This window comes from Mus musculus, chromosome 12 (genome assembly GCF_000001635.26).
Source record: "Mus musculus strain C57BL/6J chromosome 12, GRCm38.p6 C57BL/6J".
Taxonomy (NCBI): domain Eukaryota; kingdom Metazoa; phylum Chordata; class Mammalia; order Rodentia; family Muridae; genus Mus; species Mus musculus.
Genome location: NC_000078.6, coordinates 68,650,461 through 68,663,052, shown reverse-complemented (window position 1 = coordinate 68,663,052; position 12,592 = coordinate 68,650,461). Strand labels below are relative to the sequence as shown.

The following is a 12,592-nucleotide window of genomic DNA, read 5'->3' as shown; positions in this document are numbered from 1 at the left end:
TGCTGAACAATGCATCGTTTTGGAGAGAAAGATGGCTATGCATCTTTCTTATTTTAGTCTTTTATTTTCACATATTTTTTTTTTTCAGATATGGCTCTATGATGTAATCCAGGCTGGCCTCAAACTCAGGACACTTCTGAGCATGGGTATTATGGACACGTGCCACGCTGCTCATCTCTGACTTTACTTTTTACAGGTCCATCTTATGACAGCAATGCATTATTTAAAACCTTGTCCTTCTATGGCAGAATTCCAGAGAAGCGTTGAGAGAATAGATGTCCTTCTTCTGTCAGCTTCTGTTTGATAAAGAGATTGATGAGGAGGTTTGCACACCACTGAGTAAAAGTTAAGTTATAATGAGCTCCCATGGCCAGTGAGAAAAGAGGAGAGTCATTCATTCACCTTCTAAAGATGATGGTGTCTTCCAAGCAGGTGCTAAAATGACCCCGGCCTCATGGCTTCTCTTCAGGTAATCTGAGGGAAGTGAGGCTATGTGTTGGGGATATTTGATAGATACTATCTGATATGTAGAAGTCTTGTGAAAGTTGGCAGGTTCAAAATGGAGTCATCTATGTCAAACTGTGGAAGATGGAGCTGGGGAAGGACACAAAGGGAGGCTCTCAGGAATAATTTTCTGATCACAGGAATTATCTTAAGAAAGTTTCCTAGGCTGCAATTCATTTACTATCTGACTCACCCAGACAGATATCTGCTCACATAGGACGTTGACTGGTACCGATCTGCCCACTCGAATTCCACAAAGCAGCCATGTTGGACAGGTTTCATCTGGTAACTGTAGTGCCTTCAAATCAGAGCTCCCTAGTTCTTGGGTAATGCTGTGGCTGCCAGTTTAAAACAAAAACAAAACCAACAAACAAAATTCACTGCATATAGATTTTTTTCCAATAAAAACCAAACTTTTCCTTTGTTCCTTGGACATACCAAGGGCTTTTAAATATGAATTTTGGATTGCAATCCTGTTCTTTGTTCATTCTCAACTGAAGTATTTTTTCATGGTGTATTAGTTGACTTTGACAGGCTACCTTACCACTTTGACAGAAACCCCTTTGACAGTGCTTCCTCTCATCCTGCCACACAGCTAAAATTTGGGCATCAGAGGCACATTTTCTTTCTTTTTATTATCAGTTGGGTTTAGCCATTGCCATTCTCTCTACATTCAAGTAGATGCTTCTTAGTATTTTTGTGAATGGTAAGGTGTAGGCAGACACAACAGAAGATAAGCCCCTAACCTTCTTCCCTGCCAGCCATTGGTCCACCTCTTGTCCCACTGTAGGAAGTTATTCAGCCACCCCTGCTTTTCATAGTTAGAAAACTGGAGGAGGAAAGTGACTTCTGAAGGGATCTAGCCTGGGTCTCTATTGTGTAAGATGCAATCATTTGAGCTTTTATGGTATTTTCTTTTCCTCTTTATTTTTATAATTCTTGGTCTTGAAAACAGGTTTCTTACAGGGATGGGAAACTCATTCTAAACATAGTGAGGATTACAGGAAAGGGAAGTGATGTCTGGACTGGGCATCCCAGACGTCAGAGAAGAGAGCTCAAGCATTAACAACTGTGTGCAATTACTTTTTAATGCATATTTGGATTTTTATGTGCATGTTGGTTGAACTGATAACCTATGAATGAGATTCAAAGTTTATAGAGAAAAAAAATCACATTTTGATGACATGGAGTAGTTTTGCCTTATAAAGCATTTTCTTAGTGTTTCTTGTGTTTTGCAAACTAAGTTTTCCCTCTTCTGGTTAGTCTGGGCTGGTAGGGATTGATGAGTTTGCAGCTCTGCAACATTGCTGTTTGTGAGAGTGTCCTTGGGTCTTTTTAGTTTTGTCCCTGCCCTGTGAGTTCTTGCAATAGAGTTATATTAACGGAATGAACTGCACTGTGGTCCATCACAGATCAATTAAGATGGTGCATTGATTTGTTGTAAACTTTGCTTTAGTCTTTTTACTTAACAAATTGGGTAGATTCACAATTTGTAGGTTATTTAAACATGATTCTCTGCTTTCCATAAATATTTATCTCCCTCATTCCTTTTTGTGGCTCTCTGTTTGTCTTTCTAACCTAAATTCATTCACATACTATTTTATTTGCAAAGTAAGACACAAGATATTCATATATATTTTTAAAATCCCCACATCCAATTCTATGTTTTGAACCTAAAAGTCAACCTCATTTATCACTTACAAAAGGTGTTTTGAATAAAAAGCACACATAGTATAAGAGCCAGCACGGTGTCATTTTGCCACATCTGTAATGGAGCTTTTGTTAATGGTTCTATAGTTATATATTTAAAACAAAAAGACAGAAAAATTTATTGGAAGTTATCTGTGGTGTTCTTCTCTCAGCATTTGTACATCATAAAATATCACAGAGGGATGGTACAGCTTAGAGCGGATTGAAACATCAGTGATGGATGCCGTATTAATGGATGTAAGGACAATGAAAATGATGTGTCTGAAGGAGAAATAAATTGGTTCACTTTGGTGCTGCATAAATTCTATCAAGCTATTTGGACACAGTTTAATAAATTTTGTCTCATTGCATGAAATGGTTTCCCATTAGCCAAAAGAGGAGTGGTGGCTTGTGAGAGGAGGAAGGCAGTGCAGAAGGAAGCCACAGAGGGGCTGCTTAGACTAGCAAGTGAGAGGGAGGGAGACTCAGAGAAAGAGGAAATGCAGTAGAAGACTGGGTTTCTATGTGGTTCTGACTGTGTGCATTTGGCATTCTTTGTAACTCAAAGTCTTGCTTTCTTCAATTGTAAATAGTGTTTTACTCTTGCATTGCTATTTAATAAATTACCACAAGCAGAGGCTGTTTACTGCCTCACACCTTCTGTGGAGTAGGAAGGCAAACAGACAAACCCGGCTCATATATATTAAAATTAAGGTGTTGGTCAAGGCAGTGGGCCAGCTTCAAGTCTACTTGGGCTACTGAGAAATTTCTTGCTTTTGTAGCCAATAAACCGAAGGTTCTCAAATCTTGCAGGTCCCATCAAAGACTCTGGAGGCTGCATTATATTCTTTCTTACCATGGTCCTCATTATAGGGCCTGTTAGCCTATGGCCATTGACATCTGTGAAGGAGAGGCAAATCAGAGAATGTTGCAAAACTGTTAGCAAGCGAGAACTTAACGTAACATCATTTCAGGAATGACATTCCATGACCTTGCCATCGTCTATGACTAAGACACAAGGTTCAGGTTCTGTCCCTACTCAAGGGCAGGGACTCTTAAAAAGCAAGGAAACCATCTATTCTTTCCACGTTTGGTCGTTTGGTCAGGACTTTTGAGTCATGTGAGGTAATGGAAATCAGCTCCATCGTGGGTAAGAGAGTGTCTCCAGATGTGTGTTTCTCTGTGCAGTCTGCTAGGCAGGAAAAGAGGTCACATCCTTCAGACATTTTGTTGTTATATCTGACTTTTTTTGGTGTCAATTGCTGTGTTTATCATCAGAGATTTGTTGGGCGAGAAAACCATAATGAACTAAAATCTGCCCTGGATTGCTTCCATCAATTTGAGATTTTCTCAATGGAAGGATAATAGGTGTTCTTTTGAATTATATCAAAGTGACTTTGGTGTGCCAGCATGTGGTACAGTTCTTACTCAGTTACTGATAAGCAGTGATCTACAAAGATCTCTTCAGATGTATCCATTGATGCATGGGCTAACAGCTCTTGAAAAACCAAATATACATACGTATTAAAAGTAGAGGTAATTAGTTTCAATCAAAGACACTAAATTCACTGACCTCAGGAATAAGGAGGCTTTTACTGAAAGCTGTTTATAGCTGTTTATGATTTATAGTCGAGATGATGGCTATTTCTCTACTTAAGGATCTAAGTGGCTTATGGCCCTCTGAGGGGCTGGCTCTAGAATACCACCATTAGCTTTGTTTTGATGGTTTTCCTTTCATAATAATTCATCTAATTTCTCTCTCCATTCTTAGTTGCCCCATGTCTGGTCATTTATTCTCCAAATTGCTTTTGGGCACTCCTTAATGCTTGCATTACCACAACTACAGACCTAATATGAATAGCATGCTCAGCCTTGAAAGTGAGCACTAATTGAATTTGCTTACATTCAGTGATTTTAATGGGGCTCTGGAGTGTTGTTCAGTGACAACTTTTATATGGAAGACACTGAAAAAATTAACATGTTACATTTAGTAAATTAACAATTACTTAGCTCCGTTATATCAAACCAGTCATGTACATTTATTAGAACTATATCCACAAAGCATGGCTTTCATATAGGTTTTGGTACTCTTCCTTTCTGTGTGGTACTGTTTACAATCACTCTCACATTTTCTCCCAAATAAAATTACAATATGTAGAATAAATATTAAAATTAAGAAATGTAATGACTGCTTCTTAGCAGTCTCAGTAACAGCTGATCTGTCAATACTTCCAGAGGGAGATCTTAGACGTCTGTTCATCTTTGAGTCAGTCATCTTTCATTACCGGTCATGCGTAGGAGAGAATAGAGGGAAGCATCAAGTCTACAGGTGGATTTCAGAAAAATAAAATGAAATCTGTATATTTACACATGACACTATACAAACTCTGCAGGTTATATTTATGAATATATATTTATATAGATTATAGATGCATGTGATAATAATTAATGAAAAAAGCCATGAGTTTGAAGGAGAGTGGGGAGGGATACAAGGAAAAAGGGAGGGGGAAAGAAAGGGGAGAAATGTTACAATTCTATTATACTGATAAGTGGGTATTACCCCAGAAACTTAGAATACCCAAGATATAAGATACAATTTGCAAAACACATGAAACTCAAGAAGAATGAAGACCAAAGCGTGGACACTTTGCCCCTTCTTAGAATTTGGAACAAAACACCCATGGAAGGAATTACAGAGAGAAAGTTTGGAGCGAGACGAAAGGATGGACCATCTAGAAACTGCCATATCCAGGGATCCATCCCATAATCAGCTTCCAAACACTGACACCATTGCATACACTAGCAAGACTTTGCTGAAAGGACCCAGATACAACTGTCTCTTATGATATTATGCTGGGCCTAGCAAACACAGAAGTGGATGCTCACAGTCAGCTATTGGATGGATCACAGGGCCCCCAATGGAGGAGCTGGAGAAAGTAACTAAGGAGCTAAAGGGATCTGTAAACCTATAGGTGGAACAACAATATGAACTAACCAGTACCCCCCGGGCTCGTGTCTCTAGCTGCATATGTATCAGAAGATGGCCTAGTTGGCCATCAGTGGAAAGAGAGGTCCATTGGTCGTGCAAACTTTATATGCCTCAGTACAGGGGAATGCCAGGGCGAAGAAGTGGGAATGGGAGGGTGGGGGAGTTTGGGGGGGGGGAGCGTGTGGGGGACTTTTGGGATAGCATTGGAATGTAAATGAAATAAGTACCTAATTTAAAAAAAAGTGTCAATGTGTTTAGGTTTGACCTATGTTATAAAGAGGCAACCGAGGAAGCAGTCTTTAAAGGGATGTCTATATGTGACACCTGAAACTCAATAACCATTTTAAGGCCACCAGGAGAATTCTCATTCTGGATATCACAGACTGACAAGAGGACAGGAAGCTACATCTGTGTTGTCACCTTCTGGGTCAGCCTTTCCTGGAGATGTCCCCCTCAGTATACCTTAACACCTGAGATAAGAAGATGGCTGTATATCTTAATTTTATTCAGTCATCCCCACCCTTCCTTTTCTTACTCCTTCCACTCCCACAACCACCAAGGGTGTGGCTTTACCAACAAATGTCCCTGGGACTAGATTACAGCAGTCTGCCTCCCAGAAGCTAGTTGGGAGCCCTTACTCATAGTTTCCTTTTAATTCAGTTGATGATGCCCGTAAAAACTCTTAATGTGTTAAAATGACTAAGGGATGATGAATAAGTGAATCTTCTACCTGTATCCACCAGGCAGCCACTTACCTGCTATATGGTTTCAGAATCTTGGTCTTTATCTAAAGAATGACATGGATGTTTCTGACTCTAACCTAGACTTCTTTAGTTGCTGGTACCAATCTACAGCCAACCAGTCTGGATCCAGACCTATCTTGATTCTGTGTACAGATCCAAGGCAAATCATTTGGCAAACTCTGGACCTTGCAAATAGCAAATAGAGAATGTTAAGGCAGTTTCTATATTTCCTGATGAAAAAGCTAATTTTCAATATGGGGCAGTGAAAGGAATGTACTAAGCTCTCTATTTAAAAACTGTGCGGCACTAAGTATGTTAAGGGATCTCTCTGAACTTTGGAGTTCTTGTTTATAAAAATAGAAAAAATGCCTCATAGGCCTGTGGTTTTATATATGTGTGTGTGTGTGTGTGTGTGTGTGCATGTGTATGTATATGTGTGTATATATGTATATATACATGTATATATGTGTATTCATATACTCATCTATGTATGTGTGTGTATGCATATACATACACACATATATGCCATTCAAAAATGTAGGATGAGAGTATATTGTTATAATTATAATCATACATTGTCATTTGGAGTTCTTCATGAAGTCTGTATTTGTTTTTAACTTTAAAGGGTAATATCCTTGGTCTATGCTATTAGTACCACAATTAGATTTCTGAGGGCCTTCAAGGTCAAAATTCTTTTTATGATGATACTTATGTGTTGTTTTTCATGTCACTTGTTCTCTAACATTTGGAGTTTTCTTTAAGCTACATGGATTGTGTTATTACAACACACTGCATACAGAGGCAAATGTGAAGTTTCCCACAACTCAGATATGCAAGTTTCCATTAAAGCCTGTCTCCTGTTATATCTTTGGGGAAAGACAAAGATAAAATGAAAATCTGCCACTGAGTTGAGGAGCTGACTCAGAGGATAAACTCTTTGCTGCACAAGGCTAATAGTCTGAGTTCCGATTTCCAGAAGATACACAAAATACAGATGCAGTAGCACATGTGTCTGCATTTCCTATGGCTCCTGCATGAAGACAGTAGGCAGGGACAGAAAAATCCATGGGAGTTCATTGGCTAGCTAAGGTGTCTTAAACTAGTGGTAAGCAAGAAAGAATTTGTCTTCAATAAGGTAGAAGGTGAGAAAGGACATGTGATGTTGTCTTCTGGCCTTTATATGTGTGCTATGACATATGTGTGCTTTCACTCATGCATACAAATACACATGAATACACACAACATCATATACCCACGACACAGCACCCATACACAAAATTTAAAAATCTGCCCTTCACCTTAGTATGTAATGGGATTTTTTTTAGAAATAAATTATTATAATTAAATTTCCAATATGGTAAGAATCCATAGATATAATCCACCTAAATAAAAGACATTAGAAATATTCAGTGCTTTGTGAGGATATAAAAGCTTTCTGACCACAATATCTGAGGCCTAGAGATGGGGCTCCCTGCCTTTGATCCTGGGCAATCTTCTGCTGCTTTCCAGGTTGGCTGTCTACTTGCAGCTCTGTTGGCGCTAAGGTAAGTGCTAGCTTCTAAAGCCTCTCTGACTCTTCTGTGCTCCAGGCCCAGTGAGCTCCCAGGATGATGCAGCTGACTTTGCCTTCTTGACCTCACTCATTCTTGGTTTTTCCCTTGGTGTCTTCTCCAACCCAGAAAACTCTCTTCTAGGCAAGTCAACACAGTAGACTTCTGCTTGGCTTGGCTTTGCATTTTTCTACTCTCTGTCCGAAGGCTCTTTCTGATTTGGAAGCTCACCGTCGTCATGAATCTTGCTGTGAGGACAGAGCCCTTTTAGGAACTGAATGCTGTGGGAGATATCTTGCAATACTGGGTTACGAGAGCATGACATGTAGTAGAGACTGGACCAGCTAAAATGAATGCCTCTGTGAGTGTGTGTGTGTACATCTGTTTGTATTTGACTTATGTGTGTGTGTGTTTGTATCTCCTCTGCCTGTTTTATGTACTTCAGTTTTCAATTATATAGGCTTTGCGATTTACTTTCAGTATATTAATTTTCTAAGTGAGCCAGAGACTATCTTATTGCTTATATTGAGTTTCAAACAAGTGTTGAAGGGGCTTCTGCAATCTCTCTACAATGTCCTAAGCATGGTATAGACAAAAACTCATTTAGTATGCTGTGAGAAAATTACTACACTGTCATTTTGTTGTTTTCATTGTATAGACCAGGCTAGTTTTATACTCAAGATTCTCCTGTTTCAGCTGCCTGAATACTGGGATTATATATGTCTAATTCATAATCCTATGTGATGTTTACCAAATCTTATGGCAAGTGACTGGACCAAGTTATAGGCCCAGGCAGACTGGCTGCCAGTCCAGACTTTCCCTCTGTCTATTCAACCTCTGACATGCAAACAATAGATGATTGACTCAGAGATGTAAGTTACTGCTTGGCAGGTATCAGGGTCTGGTGCCAAGAGAAATCAAAGTATTGCTGTGATTTTTACAACTAGGATTCTTTTAGTGTGTGGAAATATATCTTAATTTGCATATGAAGTAAAAGAATAACAGAGCAATTAATGATTTTCCATTACAGCTTTTCCTCAATTATATTAAAAAAACATTTCTAGTTGACTTTTACATGAATTGTGACAGTATATGTAGAATCTGATAGACTGTATAACCTATCTATATACCTCTCCTCTGTCTATCTATCTATCTATCTATCTATCTATCTATCTATCTACCTACCTACCTACCTACCTACCTACCTACCTATCATTTATCTACCATCTATTATGTACACACATTCAGCACTGCTCACTGGGAGTTGAATGTAGTATTACTACTGATTCACCAGCAGCATGCATGAATAATGGCCAGAATTCAGTGTGATAGACCTTTACTGTGTTTTCTGCTATAACTCAGAATAATAAAGTCAGCTGCATCTTTATATGCTCTCACAGTCTTCCACTTAACTGAGGCTTGCTTACCAACAGGCTACATATGATACTGCATGTTGTATTTAAACTAAAAGTTGAAATAAGGCAATAGAATTAATAAAAAGGAAAAAATAATCAAAAAATCGATTTCAGGCCATTAGCTCAGTCCCATACATTGCACTGTGTAATTGCCAACCACATGGATTTGCAGCAATTACATCATCACACACAGTGAAATTACATTGCAGTGGTAATCCTAAAACCACAGTCGGGCAATACGATGTTAATAACTCTGAGTGTGGTTACAGGAAGCTAATGTCTATGGTTCAGCAAATGCCACTACTCGTACTTGGAGTTAAAGTTTCATTTACTGTAGATTTAACGTGCTCATTAACACACTCCTTGTTCTTCAAAACCTCATAATCTCAGTCAAATAAAGACAAGACTAGTGCCACAGGCTCACGACACAGCAGACAGCCTGTGTCTGAGAGCAACAGAAGTGTGTTCGAGGACCTGCTCTGCAGAGTTCTAGGGTGGCGGCTATGCAATTGTGCCACATTGAAAGCTTAGGTATGATGATGTGAGGGGACAGGAATAGAAATAGATTCCAACATGCGGAAATGAGCTGGTTTGAATACAGGGAGAATACTGGATTACTGGCAGGACTTCTGTCCCTCCTGAAATTGACAGCATGCCATGTTTTCTTTTGAAAGATGGAGAAATAGGACGTCTGTGCACTTCAATTTCTATTATTCTTCCCCAAATTATCAGAAGCTATCTGACAGCCTAAGACTCATCATCTGAACTTGGGGGATGGCTGAAGGAAGCGCTCGAGGCAAGCTATCACTCCGGGGAAGATTTACCATGGGAGGGTTCAGTTTAGACTTTTGTGGCTGGTCCAGTCTTACCAGAGGGCCACTCTTTGATCACGGCTGTGGTTAAGACTGCATAATTCACAGTCTTTCAAGGGATGCTTGTAAATGCCCTCACTCTGCTGGGAACATTGGGTCAAGCATGGACAGAATTGCACACTGGTATTTTTTTTTCTCTTTGTCATGAAGATGGAAAATTGGGCAAAATGCATGCAACAATACAATTTCTTACTTCAACTTGTGATTAATATAAAATTGTAACATTTTACTATTAGATTCCAGTTACAATTTAGCCTTTATATATAGCCAAGTAGTTACACCATCATCTGTCACCCTGTCTTCCTTATTGTGGTTGACCACTGCTTCCCACGATGTGCATCCATATATTGACCCCACGAATTCTTTCTATTGCATAGCACTATTGTATAGCTCATCTGGCACTAGGCACACCTTCATAATTGAGATGGACAGAGAATTTTTCTGTCCACCTAATCTTATTTCCTTCCATTGTGTTTTGCAAAGTACCTTTATATGCTTGTGCATCTTTTTCAAAAGTATTCCTCTTGTTGACCAGAACTTGGACCACTGGGAGGTGCCAGTGTAGATAAGAGGACTTTGAGTTGGCTCCCTGGAGTAAAGAATCAGGCTGATAAATGGGACTATCAACACCTACGGGGCTGGGAATTGCTTTCGATTTGTCTTATGTAGCTTGTTTACCTGAGTGTATCTTTGTACCAATAACACACTTTATAACAAATACCTATATAAAGTACAACTAGTGTTAAAATAGAGAAAGAAGATCTTAGACTACGCCCAAACATTTTGAATTGGAGCTCCTGGCAACCTCAGAAGACTCATAGTAGTGAAAGGTATAAAATAAGAAAAAAATTGGCATAGGTTTGAGAGAATTGATGCTTTAATTGTAAGACTCCATGGACCTTGACAAAGATATGCAACCAAGGAGTCATGAGCAGAGACTATGGCTTGCATGACAGCACAAAGGTAGTGCAGTGAAACCTTGTAGACATTTGAGAACAGGAAAATGGGTGTGTTCACTGTCCCCTTTTGATGCTATGTCCCTGGAATCTAGAAGTGTTTGGCATGTCACAGATAATTAGTAACAGTGATGGTTTGACTATGACCCCAGAACATCATGTGTTAGAAACCTAACACCCAAATATACATGGTTTTTATGGCTTTGGTCAAATCACACAAAGTGGGATTAAGATTATATGAAGCCACAAGAATGAGGCCCTCGTGATCATGCTAGTGACTGTCTGGGATGAAAAGACTCAGCCGACACACGTCTGCTTACCGTGTGTTACTGTCTGCAGTGTTATGATGCAGCAGTATAAGCTTCTTATTTTATCACATGATGCACCTTAATATTGGCATGTAGCCACCAGAATATCAAGGCAAATAACTCCCTGTCTCTTACAAATAGCCCATTGGTGGCATTCAGTTATAACAACATAAAATTGACTAGGACAGTGTTTATGAAATTAATGAATGACAATGTCCATATTATCTCCCACTGATGTCCACCAGGCCAAACTGCTTGTGTTTATTTCCTTTGGATCTCTACTTCCCAATACGTTCTAACTTTGGCTTAAACTGCCAAATAGTCACAGGGCTATCTTTTGGCTGTTTGCAGATATTTCAGAGTTGCTATGTGGAAGATGGTTTCAGTTTGTTTTATGTGTTCAGAAAACTGTCAGACAGGAGAGATTTATAGCATATAGACATTAACCTACTGTATAGCTGCACATACTCTCACAGGTAGTCTCATAAGATTGGCATGAAGGGTCCTTAGAGATAGGCTATTACCAGAGGTACCTTGTCAGTGACAGAATGAGGACTAGAGGGGCTGTTCCAGAGGCGATGGAAGCCTCCACTGCAGGGTTGGGGTGGAAGGCAATGCTTGACCTTGCTGTGGCCACTTTTCAGAACAGAGATTTTCAACGCAGAAGTGCTTGAGAGCCATCCAGTCCCATCTGTGAGGATTCGGATGCTGATGGTCTGGGCAGAGCCTGGGTCTAAATTTCTAAGAATCTTCTCAGGTGATTTTTGCATGCAGGCATAATTAAGAACTCTAATTAGAAATGTCAGGAGGAATGGCAGCTCCTGCTTGCAATGTTATCTCCCAGGAAGCTGAGGTGAGAAGGTAGCCATGAACTTAAAGCAAGCCTGGGCTACAGAATAAGAACAGAAACAAGAGGGAGAGGAGGAGGAGGGAGAGGAGGAGGGGGAGGAGAGAGAGGAGGAGGAGAAGGAAGAGGAGGTGGGGGGAGAGGAGGCGGCGTCGGCGGCCAGCACTTCCATAGCTTATTATTATTATTATTATTAAAAATAATAGTCTTATTATTTTTATCTCCTACCGCTTCACAAGGAGTCCCTGGGTTGTACCCAGTCCCACTTGGGTGCTATTTCTCATACCTCCGTTGTTTATTTTCGTACCTGAAGATGCTCTCGCATACCAACCAGCATTACAGAGATTAGTAGCCTTGGAGAGCGTAGATTTCTCTCTCATGTCTTTGGACTCCACCTCTCCATTCCCTGGGAACACTAGAAAGATGATCATCAGCTTCACTACTCTTTAAGCCTCCAATCAGAAGAACGATTACCTTTGGCCCTTGGTGGTGGCATGACATTGTGATGTTCTCTACAGGTTAGAACATCACATATTATTGTCTCCTCCCTTAAGAGTTAATCTACCTGGGCCTGTGAGTCACATGGGTGGGAGTCCACCCTCTAGGAAGTCTGATATCTAAAGACGGGCTAAGGAGAGAGGAGACATAATTATCTCCTAAAAGACATAGTGCAGTTACCCTTCGCCAAAGCCCCTCCTTTGATGCAGTGGCTTACAGAG

At 39.9% G+C, this 12,592-nt stretch overlaps 1 long non-coding RNA gene across 1 annotated transcript; it reads right to left on the bottom strand.

Annotated features, from left to right (window-relative positions):
* Window positions 1-419: 419 nt before the first annotated feature.
* Window positions 420-12,219, bottom strand: Gm31307. The gene is made up of 3 exons (XR_381636.1): window positions 12,181-12,219; window positions 698-842; window positions 420-594 (listed from the first exon to the last, which is right to left on the bottom strand). It is a non-coding gene; the product is annotated as a predicted gene, 31307 (long non-coding RNA).
* Between the last annotated feature and the right edge of the window lie 373 nt (window positions 12,220-12,592).